Source organism: Lathyrus oleraceus, chromosome 6 (genome assembly GCF_024323335.1).
Source record: "Lathyrus oleraceus cultivar Zhongwan6 chromosome 6, CAAS_Psat_ZW6_1.0, whole genome shotgun sequence".
Lineage (NCBI taxonomy): Eukaryota > Viridiplantae > Streptophyta > Magnoliopsida > Fabales > Fabaceae > Lathyrus > Lathyrus oleraceus.
In genome coordinates, this window is record NC_066584.1 from 124,037,706 (window position 1) to 124,057,385 (window position 19,680).

Consider the following 19,680-nt stretch of genomic DNA (forward strand, 5'->3'; position numbering starts at 1 on the left):
TGCTGGAGAATGCTCACAGGTGACGAGCTGCAAAACGGAATAATAGATGCCCCCAGGGGATACATGGGCAAGATACGCTCAAGTGTCCTCAACATTCAAAATGATTTTCAAATGTTTTAATCTTTTGCACGTTATTGTTTAGCCTTCATGTTTTTATATGCAATGTTTATAAAAAAAAATCGGACGTTTTTGCAAACAAAACAGTAAAAGTAAAAACAAGGGAGCAATTTATCTGAATAACGACTTTTATTGATTGAAAGTGTGCCTGAAAAGGCAAATACATCGGGAAGCAATTCCTAGGAAGAGGTAATTGCGCACAAAAGGAAAATAAACTATCCTAATGGCAACACAACATCCACTGTTTCCCAATTCTGTTATAACTCATAGATCATCCGTTTTTCTCCCAACTCCTTGCTTTCTGAGAAGACTGACTGGACCGATCACATCTTTCGAGATGGCAACTGACGAAGCGCGATGAAGTGCAGATAACTCAGACTGTAGCCTTCGCTTTAATCCCTCTTTTGGCTGGATTGCCCTTTCGGGTTTTCGATCCACCAGGATACCCATTTTTGCCTAAGCCGCCCTTGCGGGTTTTCGACTTACCGGGTGTACAAATTCTTTTCTTTTTTATCCCTAATTTTTGCCCGAACCTTGTCTTTCTGTTTTTTGGTTCGCCGGGATACCCTTTTTTGCCTGGACTCTTTTATTCTTTTTGTCTAGCGGGTCAATTTATGCGAAGTATTTTTTGACTACATCTGAGTTAACAGGGGAAGGAAAATCTTCACCATCCATAGTCGTAAGCATCAAGGCTCCACCGGAGAAGACCTTCTTCACAACATACGGACCTTCATAATTAGGAGTCCACTTGCCCCTGTTATCTGTACCGGGAGGAAGGATCCTCTTCAAAACTAGATCACCAGTTTGAAATGTCCGAGGACGCACTTTCTGATCAAAGGCTCGCTTCATCCTTCTCTGATACAACTGCCCATGGCATACAGCTGCTAACCGTCTCTCTTCGATAAGGCTTAACTCATTAAAACTTGTCCGAATCCACTCGGCTTCGTCCAGCTTAACATCCAATAATACCCTCAGAGAAGGGATCTCCACTTCAACAGGTAGGACTGCTTCCATACCATACACAAGGGAGTACGGGGTTGCCCCGGTCGACGTACGCACTGAAGTACGGTACCCATGCAAAGCAAAAGGAAGCATCTCATGTCAATCCTTGTACGTAACGACCATTTTCTGCACAATCTTCTTGATATTCTTATTAGCTGCCTCTACAACACCATTCATCTTTGGTCTGTAAGGAGAAGAATTGTGATGCTCAATCTTGAAATCTCTGCAAAGCTCTTTCATCATCTTGTTGTTGAGATTTGAACCATTGTCAGTGATGATTCTCTCAGGAATTCCATAACGACAAATGATTTCTTTCTTGATGAACCGGGCAACCACTTGCTTGGTGACACTAGCAAAAGAAGCTGCTTCTACCCATTTGGTGAAGTAATCAATCGCAACCAAGATGAAGCGATGTCCATTCGAAGCAGTAGGCTCGATCTTCCCAATCATGTCAATGCCCCACATGGCAAACGGCCAAGGCGAGTTCATGACATTCAACGGGCTTGGTGGTACATGCATCTTATCAGCATAAATCTGACACTTATGGCACTTCCGAGCATATTTGAAGCAATCGGATTCCATAGTCATCCAGTAATATCCGGCTCTCAACAGTTTCTTGGACATTGCATGACCACCAGCGTGGGTACCAAACGAACCCTCGTGCACTTCTTGCATCAACATGTCTGCTTCGTGTCTATCCACGCATCTGAGCAAGACCATGTCAAAGTTCCTTTTGTACAACACGTCATCCTGATTCAAGTAAAAGCTTCCAGCTAGCCTTCTCAGGGTCTTCTTATCATTCTTTGATGCACCTTCAGGATACTCCTGAGTCTTGAGGAAGTTCTTGATGTCATAATACCACGGTTTCTCGTCAATCACAACAGACTCGGCTGCAAACACATACGCAGGCCTCTCGAGTCGATTCACCGCAACATGTGGCACATGATTCCACCAATGAACCTTTATCATGGACGATAAAGTAGCCAAAGCATCAGCCATCTGATTCTCATCCCGGGGGACGTGGTACAACTTCACCTTCTTGAAGAATGTCAGTATTCTTCTGGTGTAATCTCTATACGGAATCAGATGCGGCTGATTTGTATTCCAATCTCCATTGACCTGATTGATCACTAGAGCTGAATCTCCAAATATGTCAAGAGTTTTGATCCTCAGATCAATGGCTTCTTCTATCCCCATGATACAAGCCTCATACTCAGCTTCGTTGTTGGTGACGTCAAAAGTCAATCTGGCAGAGAAAGGTATATGAGCCCCTTTGGGATTGATCAACACTGCCCCAACACCATTACCGTTCATATTCAAATCCCCATCAAACATCAGTGTCCACTTGTCATCAGGATCCGGTCCTTCCTCGACAAGCGGCTCTTCACAATCTTTCATCTTCAGATACATGATGTCTTCATCAGGGAATTCAAACATCATAGGCTGATAATCATCAATCGGTTGCTCGGCAAGGTAGTCTGACAGAATACTACCTTTGATGGCCTTCTGTGACGTGTACTGAATGTCATATTCTGTTAAAATCATCTGCCATCGAGCAACGCGCCCGGTGAGAGCCGGCTTCTCGAAGATGTACTTGACTGGATCCATCTTAGAAATCAATAGAGTAGTATGGTTCAACATATACTGCCTTAGTCGGCGAGCAGCCCAGGCCAAAGCACAACAAGTTTTCTCGAGCAGTGAATATCTTGTTTCACAGTCGGTAAACTTTTTGCTAAGGTAGTATATGGCATGCTCTTTTCGACCAGACTCATCATGCTGCCCCAATACACACCCCATCGAGTTCTCGGTAACTGATAGGTACATTATCAAAGGTCTCCCTGGAACTGGAGGGATTAGGATTGGAGGATTCTGTAAATACTCCTTAATCTTGTCAAAAGCTTTCTGACAGTCATCATTCCACTTGATCGCCTGATTCTTTCTAAGCAGTTTGAAAATTGGTTCACACGTGGCCGTTAGGTGAGATATGAACCTTGCAATGTAGTTCAACCTCCCTAAAAACCCACGGACTTGCTTCTCCGTTTTTGGTTCAGGCATCTCTTGAATAGATTTGACTTTAGCTGGATCAACCTCAATCCCTTTTTTGCTGACAATGAAGCCTAACAGCTTCTCTGATCTCACCCCAAACGTACACTTGTTCGGATTCAGCCTCAGTTTGAACTTGACCAATCTGTCAAACAACTTCTGCAAATTAACCAGGTGCTCCTCTTCTGTTTGCGACTTCGCAATCATATCATCCACATACACTTCAATTTCTTTGTGCATCATGTCATGAAAGAGAGTCGTCATTGCCCTCTGATAGGTAGCACCGGCATTCTTCAGCCCAAATGGCATCACTTTGTAGTAGAATGTGCCCCAAGGTGTAATGAATGTCGTCTTTTCCATGTCTTCTGGCGCCATCTTGATCTGATTATAGCCCGAGAAACCGTCCATGAAAGAGAATACCGAGGATTGAGCCGTGTTATCCACCAATACATCAATGTGAGGTAATGGGAAATCATCTTTCGGACTTGCTCTGTTCAAATCCCGGTAATCGACACACATCCTGACTTTGCCATCCTTCTTCGGCACAGGAACAATGTTGGCCACCTACGGTGGATAACTGGTAACAGCCAGGAAACCTGCATCCCACTGCTTCTGAACCTCTTCCTTGATCTTGACAGCCATATCAGGACTTGTTCTGCGAAGCTTCTGCTTGACCGACGGACACTCTTCTCTGAGGGGTAGTCGATGCACCACAATGTCTGTATCCAACCCAGGCATATCTTGGTATGACCAGGCGAATATTTCCACATATTCTTTCAGCATCTCGATCAGCCTCCTCTTGACAGAGTCCTCTAAAGCAGCCCCAATCTTGATCTCTCTTATGGCGTCCTCAGTACCCAGATTAACAATCTCCAACTCCTCCTGATGAGGTTGGATGACCCTTTCCTCCTGCTTCAGCAATCTGACCAATTTCTGCGGGGAGTTCACAGTCTTCCTCACTCTCCTCTTCAGCTTGGTAGATGGGATTGTTGCAATCATGACGAGGCATAACAGAACTGTTCATAGTGGATGCCAAAAGATCACTTCTGCATGTTTAATGTTTTGTTTTTAGAAAAAGATTTCAATAAAGTCACAAAAAACAAAAACATTGCCATTTTTATTGTTTTTATTTAGAAAAAGTGAAAACAAAAATAGAAAGACAAAGATCTCAAAATTTGATTGCAAAACGTCCTTTATTTATGATAATCATTAAAACATGATGAGGCCCTACAATGAACCACTACGTCTTGGGCAGAACGTAGGGTTTTCATGCAAAATGAAAAAAAAACAAAGGAAAATTACTCTGTCAGAAGAGTAACTTGAACCACTTCTTCAGTTGTCCAATTATTGATAGACTCCCTTGGTGCACACGGGCGAACCCAGACGTCTAGATCACAATCATCATCACAGTCCTCACCAGTTGCAAAGACGTCTCCATGATTCATCAGCCCAGCGCTGGTAAAGGTGCTCGGACCCACACTTTGCTCTTCTTGGAGAGGCTCATAACCAATACCGAACTTGTCTTCCTTAACACGCAAGTCTACCATCTTGCCCCAGCCCTCAGCCCTACCGGAGTCAACCACCTCCTTGGCTTGCTTGTAAGAAGCAATCGAAGCACCCGACTTCCTCTGCTCAGCATAAGCTACCTTCTCAAGCGCCACAGTCTCAAATGCCTGGCATAATGTTTCGTGGATCTCGCCATCTACCTCGACATACTTGAACGAGGAGAGGTGACTCACCAGAATCTCTTCTTCGCCACACACGGTCACAATCTGACCGTTCCAGACATACTTGAGTTTTTGATGGAGAGTCGACGAGACTGCCCCAGCCGCGTGAATCCACGGACGCCCCAACAAACAGCTATAGGCGGGTTGAATATCCATTACATAGAAAATGATGTCGAAAACTTCCGGACCTATCTTCACTGGCAAGGTAACTTCACCAAACACAGAACGTTTGGATCCATCAAATGCACGCACAATAAGGTCACTGGGAGTGAGCACAACTCCCTCAACATCAATCTTCTTCAAAATCTGCTTTGGCAGGACATTCAAGGACGACCCGGTGTCTACCAATACGTGAGACATAACAACACCCTTGCACTCCATAGTGATGTGCAAGGCTTTGTTATGATTACGACCCTCAGGCGTTAAGTCTAGGTCAGTGAAACCTACACCATGCCTGGTGCTCACGTTGGCCAACACACCCTCCAGTTGGTTGACGGAAATCTCTTGCGGTACGTATGCCATGTTCAACATTTTCAACAAAGCATCACGGTGTGCCTCAGAGCACAACAGCAAAGAGAGGATTGAAATCTTGGACGGAGTCTGGTTGAGCTGATCTACGATCTTGTAGTTACTCTTCTTTATGATCTTCATAAATTCTTCCACGTCCTTTTCAAATGAACCCTCAGCCTCCTTCTGAGCCGGTTCCTCGTCAACAGCAACTTGTTTGCCTTTAGCCCTAGCAGATGCCTCAGCATTAGCATCTCTCAACGGCTGAGGAGCAAACAGTCGTCCACTCCGGGTAAAACCTCCTGGTCCACCAACGTTGTCCACCACAGGACTCACAACCATAGGAGTTTTAACCGGTGCACTGATGGTCACAGGCGCTTGACTTGCTGGCCTCGTCTGATTATCAGCCCTTCGATTACTGCGATATGCATTATCATACCTCCAAGGGACATCCCTACTATTCTCAACTGGTCTTCTGCCAGACGCGACGATAGTAGTCGGAGCACTGATGGTTACCAGAGGGGAAATGGTAACCGGAGTACCACTTGCTGCAGATGTACTGACAACCCCTTGTCCTCGTCCTTCAGCCGGTTTAAAGTATATGGTGACAGTCGACACCGACCCATTGTCTTTGACAGCCCGACTAAACTGGAGACAACCTTCATCAATCAAATTTTGAATACCAGTCCTCAACTGGTCACAACCATTAACAGCTTCAACACAACCCAAACAACCCTCATTACAGCCCGGGTAGACACCCCCCTTCAATAGACGGCCTTTTACCACTAGTAGAGAAGTTTGAACATCTTCAACATTAACAACTAGATCCTCAGCTTCTCCCCCTTCAATATTGTTTACCCTATGCCCACCATGCTGCGGCATAGGATTGTTCACTACGTTGGGTACCGGAGCAAAGTTGATTGCCTTGGAATCGATCAAGTCTTGAACTTTGTGCTGCAAAGCCCGACATTTCTCAGTGTGGTGCCCTGGTGCCCCAAAATGAAAGTCACAGCGGACGTTGGTGTCATATCCAGGAGGCAACACTGTTGGCGGAGCCATTGTACGCAACTCGACAAACCCTAACCGGTGTAGTTCGGGCAATAATTCGGCGTACGACATTGGCAACGGATCGAAACGTCGATCAGGCATTCTCTGCCTGGGCTGATACGGACGTTGTTGCTGTTGTTGTTGTTGTTGCGGTTGTTGAACCCTTTGTTGTTGTTGTTGACGAGGTTGAGGTGCAGGAATGGTCACTGCGGCAATCGGGCGATATTGTTCTCTGTTTACACTTCCTCTGTACACATTCTTTCGGTGTTGTACAACATTGGTCTCTCCTTCTCTACGGCGAGGTGCCCCAGAGAAAGGTTTCTTCGATGACGAAGAAGAACCCACATCATGAATCCTACCGGCCTTGATCAGACTTTCGGTTCTCTCGCCACAGATGACGACATCAGAAAAACTACCGAATGGGCAGCTTCCCATCCGGTCCATAAATACACCTTGCAGAGTGCCTATAAACATGTCTGTCAACTCCCTTTCCAGCATAGGGGGTTGAACCCTCGCAGCAAGCTCGCGCCATCTCTGGGCGTACTCTTTAAAGCTCTCATTGTTTTTCTGACACAGACTCTGCAGCTGAGTCCGGGTCGGCGCCATATCCATATTATGTTTGTACTGTCTAAGGAACGCTTCACCCAAATCCCTCCAGCATCTGATCGAATCTCTTTTCAGCTCCATGTACCAGTCCAAAGACGCCCCAGATAGGCTGTCTTGGAAAAAATACATCCACATCTTCTCGTCGTCAGTATACGCCGAGATCTTTCGATAGTATGCCTGCACATGGGTGCGAGGGCAGGAAGTACCGTTGTATTTGTCGAAGGACGGTGCTTTAATTTTGTGCGGGATTCTCAGACCTTCCACTAATCCCATATTGGTAACATCAAAACCGAGGGAGTTTTGACATTCCATAGCCCGGATCTTCTCAGCAAGGGCCTCAACTTTACGATCTCTCGCATCATTTCTTCCCAAAATGTCTTCGTCCTCACTGAGCAAGGTAAACAAATCCTCTTGTCTGTCGACAATCGGAACTCGATTACGGGCCGGAGCATGGATTACTCGGGCATTAGCAGTATCTGGAGCAATCGGTTGACCGTCGACTCGAATACCCCTCAACTCTTCACCTACAACATAGTTGTTGATGGGCACAGCAGCAGCAGGGTTATCATTAATCGGGCCTCCCTCTGGCAGAGCTTGGTTGGGCGGCGGAACTACAGCTTCTTGCCTCTGAACTAGAGCTCGGAGTTCTTCTTGTCCTTGCGCAACCCCTTGCATCATGTGCATGAACTGGGCCATGTTAGCCCTCATCTCTGCTAACTCAGCTTGTACTTGATCCATGTTCCTTTGATGGTTGAGTCTCGTTGAGTAGCGATGCGGTCTCTGATCAGCTATCCTGCCTGAACACAGGAACCAAAGTGAGAAGTCGGCACAAGAACACCTGTTATGCAAATGAGATGAGTATGATGTTTTAATGATGTGTATGATGCACATGATATGCTCATTTCTCAGGCATTCAAAGAGCCTGATCCATCTTCAAAAGATGGCAACCTGCAGCAACAAGGAAACAACAAAGTACAAGGTAAATGAGAACAACAGGGAAATACCAACAACCTTATCTATAAATAAGGGCAAAAAGATCATACAACCAAGTCAACAAAGATATTCAGAGTACAAACAAATGAATCCCATCCAACAAGCCTGGAGGTGATTCTCAAAATATACATCAAAGATACAAACTAAGATAAACGATCTTCCGGAATGAGAGTCTTCAGGTATTGACACTGGTCTATCAACAGTGTGCATTCTGAACATTCTGGTAGAGGGGTGATCTTCTCCTTCAATTGTCTTCTAAGTTCTAAAACTTCTCCTCCAAGATAATTCTCTGATGCCTGTCTCAAATCCACCTCTTTCTTCAATTGGACGTCTTTGTCTTTGAGTTGCTTCTCCAGGTCTCTGATCTTCTTCTGATAGTTGGCTTCGGCTCTCTGCAGCCTTAAGCACTCCCGATGTTCTGCATCTAACATAGATTCCATCTCCTCGTAAGATCTCTTCTTGCTCCTTGTTCCGCTAGCATCCTCTCCTTGCACTTCCCTGAGTTGATGGGCCAAGTTCAACCTATCAGCCTTGGCTTTGTAGAGCTCCATCTGGGTGTCTTGCTCCTTTTCTCTCAACCGGCGACTCTCCATCAGAGCTTGCTTATAGTGCTCAGCAGGCACACTATCAGCAAGGATCAAGGGTGGTTGCTCCTGCAACGGCTCCATCCTATCGTAGGGTAGCAACAAAGTTTCCACTCTCTTCTTTACCCAATCAGTGTAATCAGGCATTGCAATGGCAAACTTCTTCCCTAAGACAGATCCATCCTTCATTCCAACAGACCTCCAGGCTCTTCCTATCTGCTCCAATCTAGCCGGGTAACTCTGCTTCTCAAAATACACACTTTCGGCTACCTCAGCCTCAAGTGGTTTTCCCTTCATTACAAACCCTAACTGACGAAGAGAAAGAACTGGATTATAATTGATACAACCCTTGGTCCCCACGAGTGGCACGTTCCGGAATTCTCCACAGCTCATAATAACATTCCGTACGTCCATCCGGTAAGACTGCCATCTGATGTCATAGGAGGTAAGCGGTATGACCCTCTGAGTCCACTTAAGAGTGCTCTGGGTATCCACAAAGGGTCCCCTACCAGGCAGGAGGGACATGAACCATCTGAGCAGAAGAGGTAGACAACACTTGATAGATCCACCCTTACCATGCCTATTGTGAATGGCATAATAAGTATCAGCTAACAGGGTAGGAACTGGATTCCCTCCAATAAAAATACTGATGGCAGCATGGTCAATAAAATTGGGCATACTAGGGAATAGAACGATCCCATAGATCATAGCAGCAAGCTGGGCATGAAAAGCTCCCCAATTCCCCTTCTCGGCTTCTTCTCTAGCAACCCTTAAGAGAAACTTCAACGGCAGACCCACAACTCCCCCACTGGGCTTCCAATTATCACAGACTTCCTTGACACTCAACCGGAGAGCTCTGGCAACAACTCTAAAATCAGCTTCCTTCGGTACGTCCAAGAAGGGAACTTGATGCTGAATTGGGACACTCAACAAAATGGAATACTCCTCGAGAGTAGGTGCTAACTGATAATCTTGAAAGGTGAAACATCTGAGCTCTGGGTCGTAGAACTGAAGAAGTGTCTGCAGCGGCACCGGATCAACTACCGTCTTCAACAACGTCAGAATATCTCCAAACTGCCCAACAAAACTTTTCAGCTGATCATTAGTCACAAGGCTACCCAACTCTATCAATGAAGTCAACGGCTCACGATGGAAACTGTAGGAACAGGTCTTCCGCTTCGGCTCTGGGACTGTTGCCATCTCTATCAGTGAACAAGCTCTGGAATGTACCTGAGAAATGATATGCATGCAGAGATTAGTTTTTTTTTTTTTTTTTGTCTTTTTTTTTTCACGGCATTTCTTTTGAAAATAAATATGCTATGATGCAAATGATGCAGACTGGACTGGCTGGTTGCATCTCTGAATCACAAGGTCGATGCTTCGGTCTAAACTCGGAACCCAAATCCAACTTAAAAACTCAAGGTCAACTGAGACACTGTCGTCTGAACCCAAAGTCACCAACAGAACCACAAGTCACCAACGATACCTGTAATAAAGATCAAACCCTTCCCCACTCACGGGTGTCGTCTAGGCCAGGGTAAGGTCGAAAGAAACACAACATAAATAACCTTTCGCAGAATACCATCATATACACACCTGAAGTATGCAACGACAATATCCCACCAGGGTCTGAACTGCTCGTGATATCAATGTTCCGCTAAGTGGCGCAATACCACCCGCTTCCCATGAATCACTCTATTCCTAAGCATCCTAGATTTCACTCATGGTCTGGGTATTGGACCTTTTACCTCAAGTGACTCCCACCCCAACAAAGAAAAACAGACAACCAACCAGATGAATAATGAATGTGAATGAATGCAAACATAATTGCAAACATAAATGCAAACAATAAATGAAATGAACAAATAATGAATGCAATAAATAAACACAGCACAAAGCAACCAAAACCCTAACCTAGAGAGCGCTGGGAGAGACTCGCTTAGGGAAGATGGACCAGCAGAGGTCAACTTCTCGTATCCCCAACAGAGTCGCCAGCTGTCGCATTACGCGAAAAACCGGCGGGAAAACAAGAACAACAGAGCCGCCACCGTGCGTTATTTATCCCAAAAGAGGGAAAGGAAACGCTCAGAGTAAACCTGGAAAAGACATGGTCTCGCGACCAAAGAGAATGGGATCGGGAGTCGGTTATGCGAAGGGAAGGTATTAGCACCCCTACGCATCCGTCGTACTCGACGGGATCCACGCACAATAGGAAGGAAAATGGTTGCTAAAACACTGCTCACACACACATACTGGCTGAAAGAGACACAGAAAACAGACAAGACTGAAACTGACTCGGCAGGATGTCGCATCCTGGGCCTACTTAGTCTATCAGGCATAGACATCAGAGTCAAAGTAGTTCGGACGGGGAAAACATGCTCGCTAGGATGTCGCATCCTATGCATACGTATCTTCTTGGACGAAGAAGAATCAGAGCATTCATAGCTCGGCTGACACGCACACAAACAAAAGCAGGCAAAGGCAAACGTGGAGCCTGAATGCCAATCACTGGACTTACATCAGCATCCGAACCAAAACAAACACAGGAAACCAACTGCCAATCGCTGGACTTACGTCGGACTCCAACCAGAAAAAGGAGAAACAACTCACACAAACAAAACAAAAAGGGCGCCCGAAGAGATCAGCTCATCTCCTGCCTACGTACCTCATCTGGTATGAGGATCAGGGCGACGTAGTTCCCCTACGGAGGGAAAAAGGACTAGCCTAACCAGATAACAGAGGGAGACACAACTAGGGAGACTTCGACTCGTGCCTAGATGTTATCATGCAAATCATCCCTAAGTTATGGTTTCTAGCTAACTTGCACAGGAAGCAAGCCTATCCTAAACATGACTTGCACAGGAAGCAAGCCACACCTAACCTAACTTGCACAGGAAGCAAGCTAAACTAAACCTAACTTGCACGGGAAGCAAGTCAAACAAACACACAAGCACAAATAGCACACACTATACACAAGCAATGGGCTCACACAAAGGTTAGGCATTGAAGCCAGCTGGAATAGGGTTAATGGTGCTCTTAACCTTGACATTGAGAGCCAAGGTGAAGCAGATGAAAGGTGAGTGAAGATAAGACTTCACAGCTCTTATCCCGGGCCTGGGAGAGCTTAAGAGAAGAATGTGTGGGTTCAGAAAGTGGGAACCCTTCTACACATTTAAAACTGACTCAACTGTACAATTGTACAAGATCTTGGGTTTGTATCTGTAATGCATCAACACAGTGGTGTGAGCAAAGCAGTTGACACACAGAATAGTAGGGGATAGGTTGCATATCCCTTGGGTTCTGCCAATTGCCTCTTCACTTAGGAGGTCTTTGACTCTATACAAGGACAAATGTAAACAGTCACAAACATTGCCTCTTAAGGAGGACTTCAGACAGTTGCCTGGCCAAGTAACAGGCCAGGTCTTCCAGATTACATGAAGATGAGAAATTATACCTCAATGCAAATTGCTATTCAAGCAAAGCAAAGCAAAGTTCACAAGGAACTAAAAGCAACTAAAGGTACCTGAAACCAGTCAGACAACATCAGTATACAAGTCAAAGTTAAATCAAAATGAAACAGAGGTCAACAGTCAACACAATCAGTTTAAATGTGCAATGCACAAGGCTCAAGCATATGAGCCAAGCAGCCTATAAAACAAACAAGTTAGTCATGATAATCAATTAAAACTCATTCAACTTGTATAAGTTTCTTTGGGCAATTGCTTCTTAACCTGAAAAAATGAACTCAAACATGAGCAATAGGACCACTAGGACAAGCCTAGGGTCAAAAGGGGATGAGAAAGTCAAAACAGCAAGTGGAATCCAATCAAAATCATATTCAGACAATCAAGAAACAAACTCAATTGGTTCCATGTTCATATCATTCTTCATCATCATTTCATAAGCAAATTAGGTCAAAGCATGGCATATGGAAGCTCATAGAAGTCAACAGCAAGACTCAACTCAAAACCAATCATAAACAACTTAAAAAAATCTCAAATAATTCATGATCAAACATAATCCATAGAATGATATGCATATCAAATTTCAGCTCAATTGGATCAAGGGAAGTTGGTCAATGAAAATCAGAAAAGCAAGGCAAGTTCAAACATGCTCAATGAAGTCAACCAAACATACACCAACTTCAATAAATCATAAATCAGTGATAGCAAATGAGAAATGAATAGGACTAAAACCATGATGAACCTTAAGATGTCTACTAATCACATGTCAAATTTCATGTCCATCCAATAATGTATGAGAATTTCACAAAGCATATGGCATCAAGTGTCACAAAAGTCAACATTTTGGTCAAGCAGGGGAGAAAATTCCCAACAATTAGGAAATGCCATCAATAATTCCATAACAAATCACATGTAAACTAGACATCCATAAGTATGTTCATGCAAAAAATCAGACCAAATTGAGTTCATTAGGCAAGGTAGAAAAAATCAAGAAGCTGGACATCAGTGGTGTGACACAAATTGTCACACCCTAATTCAAAAAATCATAACTCACAAACCAGCAAAGATAAATTCACAAACTCTATACCAAAATCACCATGAATGTGTCTAGTTTAATCACAAAAATTTTGGGAGTCATTGGATAAAGCATCATCATTTCACAATTTATTTGGCAAAGTGTACAAAAAATGGACACATGAACAAAACCCTAGCACAATTAAAAATCCATCCATGCCAAAAATATGGAAAATATATGATAAAAAACTAGAGACCAAGATGAACAATATGCAAAAAATCCCATGAATTTTGGATGAATAATGGTTGACTTATGAATTTTGTAAGTTTGTGTAAGAAATGAAATAAAAATTGTAAAATAAAATGATTAAATGGATTTAATGTAACACGGCATGGCATTTTTGTAATTAAGGGATCAGCTTAATGGAACGCAGCGTTCGAAACATGAGCGTGTCACTCGGTGATTGGTCATGGGCAATGTAATAGTACATTCATGCAAGGCAAAAGAATTACACGACCAAACGCGATTGAATAGGAATTCTGGGCATGGCATTTAGGTTTTCCGCTACTGTTCATCATCATCACCAAATCGTGGAAATTTTTTTTGCCCAGAAATGAACAATAAGCATATCATTAGAACCATCAGGCAATGCACATCAACATTATAACATCCATTTTCCTTAACTTAAGCTAACAAGGATGAATCATGCAAAAAACATAAATGAACATCAATCTTTAAATCATTGTAACTCTCAAAATATCCAACCGTTTTCATCGATTCAAAGCTTAAAATGACCAGCAAAGTAAGACCTAGCTAAAGCATAGCATGATTTAGTGAATGGTTAAGGTCGAATTCTTACTTGATTTGAAGAACAGTTGTGATGTAGTTGTTGTTTGGTTGCAAATGGCTGAAACAGGTGCTCCTTCCAGCTCTAGATGATGAATGGATGAAGGCTTTTGGCTCAGCAATGTTGGAAATAGCTCAAAACACGATCTGCCATGGATGAGCTCTTGTTGAAACAGTTGCTTGAAAGGCTTTACAGCTGGGTTCTTGTGCTTGCAAAAGGTTGACAAAGGTTGGCAAATGATGGAAGCAAACTCAGAATCACGAGCTCTTTTGAGATTTTTCAAGAAAAGTTCAAATGTGCAAAAATGAGGATTTGAGAGAAAAATGCAATTTGGTCTGTTTGTGAAAGGTGGCTAGGGTTTTCAGAGAGAAAAAGTTATATATGTACTCTGTTTAGTGTGCTAAGCTTGATTAGTTTAGGTGGTAATTGGAATTTTGGTTAAATGAAGTTTTTGGTTAATTTGATGAAATTCACTTAAGTGGCAAGGTTTGTGTGTACAGCTGCGAAAATGGGCCTTGTACACACTCCAAACATGTTTTCTGATCATTTTCAATTGGTAGGAGGTGTTGGAATTGGTTATTTTGCAAAGTCAATTTTTTACCTCACTTGAAATAATTCAAGTCACTTCAAAAAGTGCCATTTTGATTGGTGAGTTTTTGGTAAATTGTGATGACAAATTTGGAAATAGGGCATCAAATAGGGCTTGTAGCAAAAAACCCCACCTAATTTGGCCAAATGGTTTGGAAGATATGCCACTTTGAAGTTCAAAAATTTCTGAAAATGATTTGATCATAACTTGCCAACCATACATGGGAATTGAGTGTTCTTGGAATTTTTGGAAATGGGAGAACAATATCTTCAACTTTCATGTTGGGAAAAAATTCATTTGAAGCTTGTATCATGATGTAATTTTGAGGATCAAGACTTTCCATTTTTGGCAAATTCTAATTACAGGTCAACTTTCTATTTTTGGAAATTTCTTGTCTAGCTTCAAATTCTTCCATGATGATGTTTGACATGTTATATGAGACTTGTATGGACATGAATGAACCCTCTCAAACCAATTCCCACCATCAAATCACTGATTAAATGCACAGTTGACCAACAGTTGACTTTTTAGGGTTTCTGGTGAACTGCACACTGACTGATGACTTCTGAGCAATCAAACCTTGACCAAATCACTTAAAAAGGATCCCTAAGTCATGTGAACATGTTGGACCAACCCTAGGGCCTTGTCTCATTGGAAATTGTACTTGCTTGCTTGACTGACTGATCTCCTGACCAGTTTGACCTATTTCTTCTGAATGGCTTGCACTTGGGCAAAAGGGACAATGCAATGTTATGCAGTGGACCATGTTAATGCTATGACCTAATATGAGAATGTATGTACAAAAGGTAGGTGCAAATTTGAGGTGCTACACCTGAAACTATTATATACCCTAGATGTAGAGTCGAGTGCCTTATTCCTGATCAAACATTGTCAGTAACTGGATGACCATAAAGACAATTGATGGGTACTCCATGAAGCATGTTGAGGGACATGAGTGACCTAGATGAAATTTTCCCATCCTGCATAACAGGATAAATGTCTATGGGCCCAATATTGAATTGGACAAGGATGACACGGTCTATGCCTTGTGTTCAATATAGACATAATGGCAAAAGGGTAATTATACACATAAGTATTATCAAAAAAGGATTTGTCAGATCACATGATATTTTCGTGTCTTGGGTAGCAGTGATGTGTTGCTAGATACCGCTAATTATTTATTATGTTAAATACATGATTTAATATAATTGCTAATGTTGCGAAAACCTACCGGGTCACACACAAAAGGATGGATTGATTAGAGATAGAGTAACTAAGGAACACCGTAAGTGAAGGTAGAGAAAAACAAGAAAGGGGGTTTGAATTGTTTTTGGAAAATTAAAACTTTTACAGAATTTAGACACACACAAAATAAAATTGTGACACCGAGTTTTATATTGGTTCGCTTGAAATTCAAAGCTACTCCAGTCCACCCGACCAAGGTGATTTCGCCTTCAAAAAGGACTTAATCCACTAATCTTGAAAGATTACACAAACAACTGTCTAAGAGAATAATCCCTTAGCCCTCTCAAGTATTCAGACTGCACAGAGTCACTTGAGGAAATATCTTAGCAAAAATATGATTTATAATACGATGTGCTTCTAACAAAAGACAAATATAATAGAGTTATAGGAGCAACAATTTTTCACGTAAGAGCAGCAACTCGTGAAAACAAAAGAGAGGATGAATAAGAGTTGTTGTATTCTTGTGTGTCTCAGGTGTATTCTCTTGTGAAGTATTCAATCATTTTTATAGGCGTTGAGAAGAACCGTTGGAGTGATGACAAGATCATTGTCATTGAAGACTATTTATTTTCATTACTCTCCTTGTTTCTTTCTAAAACTGTTTTGTGCACGTCATAATTTCCTTCTAGAAGTACTTTCTTTCCAAAACCAGATTTCTTCATGGTTACGCGTTCTAAACTGGTGAATTTGTATCAGAGTCTTGTTAGTCAGAGTTTAACTTCAGAGGTTGCTTTTATCTGACCATATCAGAGTTTCTCTAAGTTCTTGACTTCTTCAGATTCAGAGTCTGGATTCAGTCTTCTTTGCCAGAGTTACTGACTTCTTTCTATTTTGCTAGTATCTGTGTTGATCAGAGTCAGAACCTTCTGGACGTGTTTCCTCTGAGCAACATCTGATAGTTGAATTCCGTATCTGATGTTTTTATCTATCTGATTATTTGATCAGAGTCCTGCACACTTAAGAATTTTTTTGTTAGAGTGCCATTTTTGTTTCATAATTTGTTATCATCAAAATCTTAGAGATACATTGTAGAACCAACTTTGTTCTTACAATCTCCCCAATTTTTATGATGACAAAATAATACATAGTAGAGGTGAAATAGTACAGAAATTCTCAGATCAGATAGGGAAGAGGACTCCCCATGAGTTAGATCCTTTAGATAGATCAGAAGTTCTTATCAGACCTTCCTTGGTTTAGTGCTTTAGCTACTTTCCTGCATATCTTTAGTCATTGATTTAGTAATAAATTTTTAATAATGTTTGCAGTGCTTTGAGAAGATTTAGTTATGTTTCCATCAGAGCTGTTTTAGTTCTCCCCCTTTTTGCCGGAATCAAAAAGACATAGCAAAAAAAAGGTTGATATTAATAAAGAGAGCAGTTACAGATAAGCAACACAGAAGTCAGATATCAGGGAGAAAAAGAAACAAAAAATCAGAAAGGCAACAAACAAATACCCTAAGTGTCTAAGGGTTTAGGGGAGGAGTCATCCTTTGGAGTAGCTGAGACAACATGTTCTGAATGTTGTTGTTGACAGAATCCTGTTGATCCAGCCTAGGCCGAACCACTTGTTGTTCTTTATGCAGTTCCTCCAGAGTCTTCAAGACTAGAGGGACGAACCTAAAGTTGGAGTGCTCCCCCTGAGTCAGTGCATCAACTTTGGCCTTGGCATCTTCTTCTGTAGCAATACGAGTTGCTTCTTCATCTTCGACTTTAGTTTTTGCCTCAGCCTCAACAGCAGCAACAACCTTCTCTTCAACTTCTCTGATCCGCTGTTCTTCTTCTTGGCGTGCTTTCTCTTCAGCTTCCTTCCTAGCTCAATTCTCAGCCTCTCTGACCAGTCGCTCTTAGAGCCTGATACCAACGTCTCTGATGAAGTCGTTGCGGACTTGTTCAGAGAGGCCTTTCAGTTTGAAGGCTTCAGAGGTCATCCAACTGATCACTTTATTCCAGTGGACCCTTACTGCAAAGGGATCATCACTGATGCCAGAGTTGATAGTCAGAGACTTGATCTTCTCCACTGAAGACTCTGCAAAAACTTGTATTGCTTCTTCTAAGGTAGGGAGGGTAGTCTCTGGTTCAGTGTCAGATGCTGGGGAGGATGAAGAAGGTGAGTTTGGGGCATTGAGATTTAGTGTGGGAGTTATGGAGGTAACGAAAGTTATGTATGTGGGAATGGTAGAGGGTGACTGTGTTGTTTGTTCAGGTTCTGGGTGTGGTTCAGATGGTGACTGGGTTGGTTCAGATGGTGAGTGGGTTGGTTGTGGTTCAGAGTTGATTGGTTGTTCAGGAGGTGGATTTGGTTGTTGTGCAAGTGATGGTGTTTGAGGTTGTTCAGATGTAGTTGGATTTGGTTTTTATGGAGGTGGGGAAGTGACTTCTGGTCAGGTTCAGAGTGTGATGGCTGTTGAGAGGCCATATCACGAGCTTGTAGCTGAGCCAGAGTGGGGGATTGGGGGTCAGATGGTTCATTGTCGGAGGAGAGTACATAGTATGGTGGGGATTATGGAGATGGTGATGATGATGGTGAAGTAGTCTCATTCAGCATTTCTGCTTCTGAAACGGGTATTGTGGTGGTAGCAAGGTTGAATTTAAGTGAGGGTGGGTTAGAGGTTCTGGTGGTTGAGGGAGGAGTTTTAGAGGTGATGTATATTGGGGTAGTTTGGGGAAGAGAAGAAGCAATAGGTTTTATTTTAACAAAGAAAGAGAGAGAGGTACATACTTACTTGGAGAGCCAGCCAGAGGGACTGGAGGTCTTGACCCAGAGGATTCTCCCAACCTTGCTTTCTTGTCCTTCTTGGACTTCTCAGAGGGCTCTCACATCCTCTTCATGAAGTTTGGTGGATGCTCAGGTAGCCAGTCCACTATGAAGTCAGAGATGTCCACCCCTTGATTTGCAAGGTCCTGTAGATAATAAGCTACTACCTCCGGAGGGTCAATCTTGGAGAACAGGTAGAGTCCGCTGGGAATCTCCCTCTAATCCCTGAGTGCTTCCCAGGAGGTATCAAATGTTGATTTTGATCTGGCTGGATCAATGAATCCCATGCTCTTCAGATTCTGAGCATTCAGCGGTCTTCCAGTGTCAATAATGACATCTTTCATGAGTCTGAGCTGAATCAAGTGATCCACTAAGCCAATCTCAATCAACACATCTGATATAAGTCTCCCTAGAGGGATGTAGTTCCTGGTCTTCATGTTGTTTCTGGTGTCTTTGACTGAGTCTCTGAGGTACTTGAACAGAAGTGCAGGAAGACAAAGTTTCAGACCCTTGTGAATGCAGTACATGATACACTTCTGATATGTGTTGATGTAGTCAGAAGAGTTTGATGCAGGGCGATGATGAATGATTCCTAAGATGATCTTCAACCAGACACAAAGGTTCTGATGTAGCTTCCTATCCTTGGAATGCTTGCCTTCAGCATTTTGTTGGAAGATGGTAGGGTTGAATTCCTGGGATAAGTTTTTTGCCCTAGGGTTTATGTTGTAGATGCGTCTTCTTCCTTTCTTCTCCATGTTCAGAAGAGAGGCAATGGATTTTTCAGAGATGACTATCTTGACTCCTAGAACATAGGAGACAATGTAGTGATCATCTGAGTCTGCGAAACTCTAGAACTCCTTCACCAGATTTGTGTACACAGGGCCATAGAGACGTTGAAAATAGGTTTCCCACCCTTACATTCTTAACTCTTCAGTTAGGTCTATGCCATTCTTCTTCATGTTTTCAAAGTCCACTAGCGACTCACATAGTACTTCCAGTTTTTCAAATGGTGTTGCTAGGTGGATGTGAGGCTCACGATCGAGGATATGGGGTTCCCTGTAGATTAGGGTTGAGACGACGCCGATGGTTGTTGTAGTTTGTTGACTTGAAATAGGTGTTTGCTCCGTTGAATTCATTTGT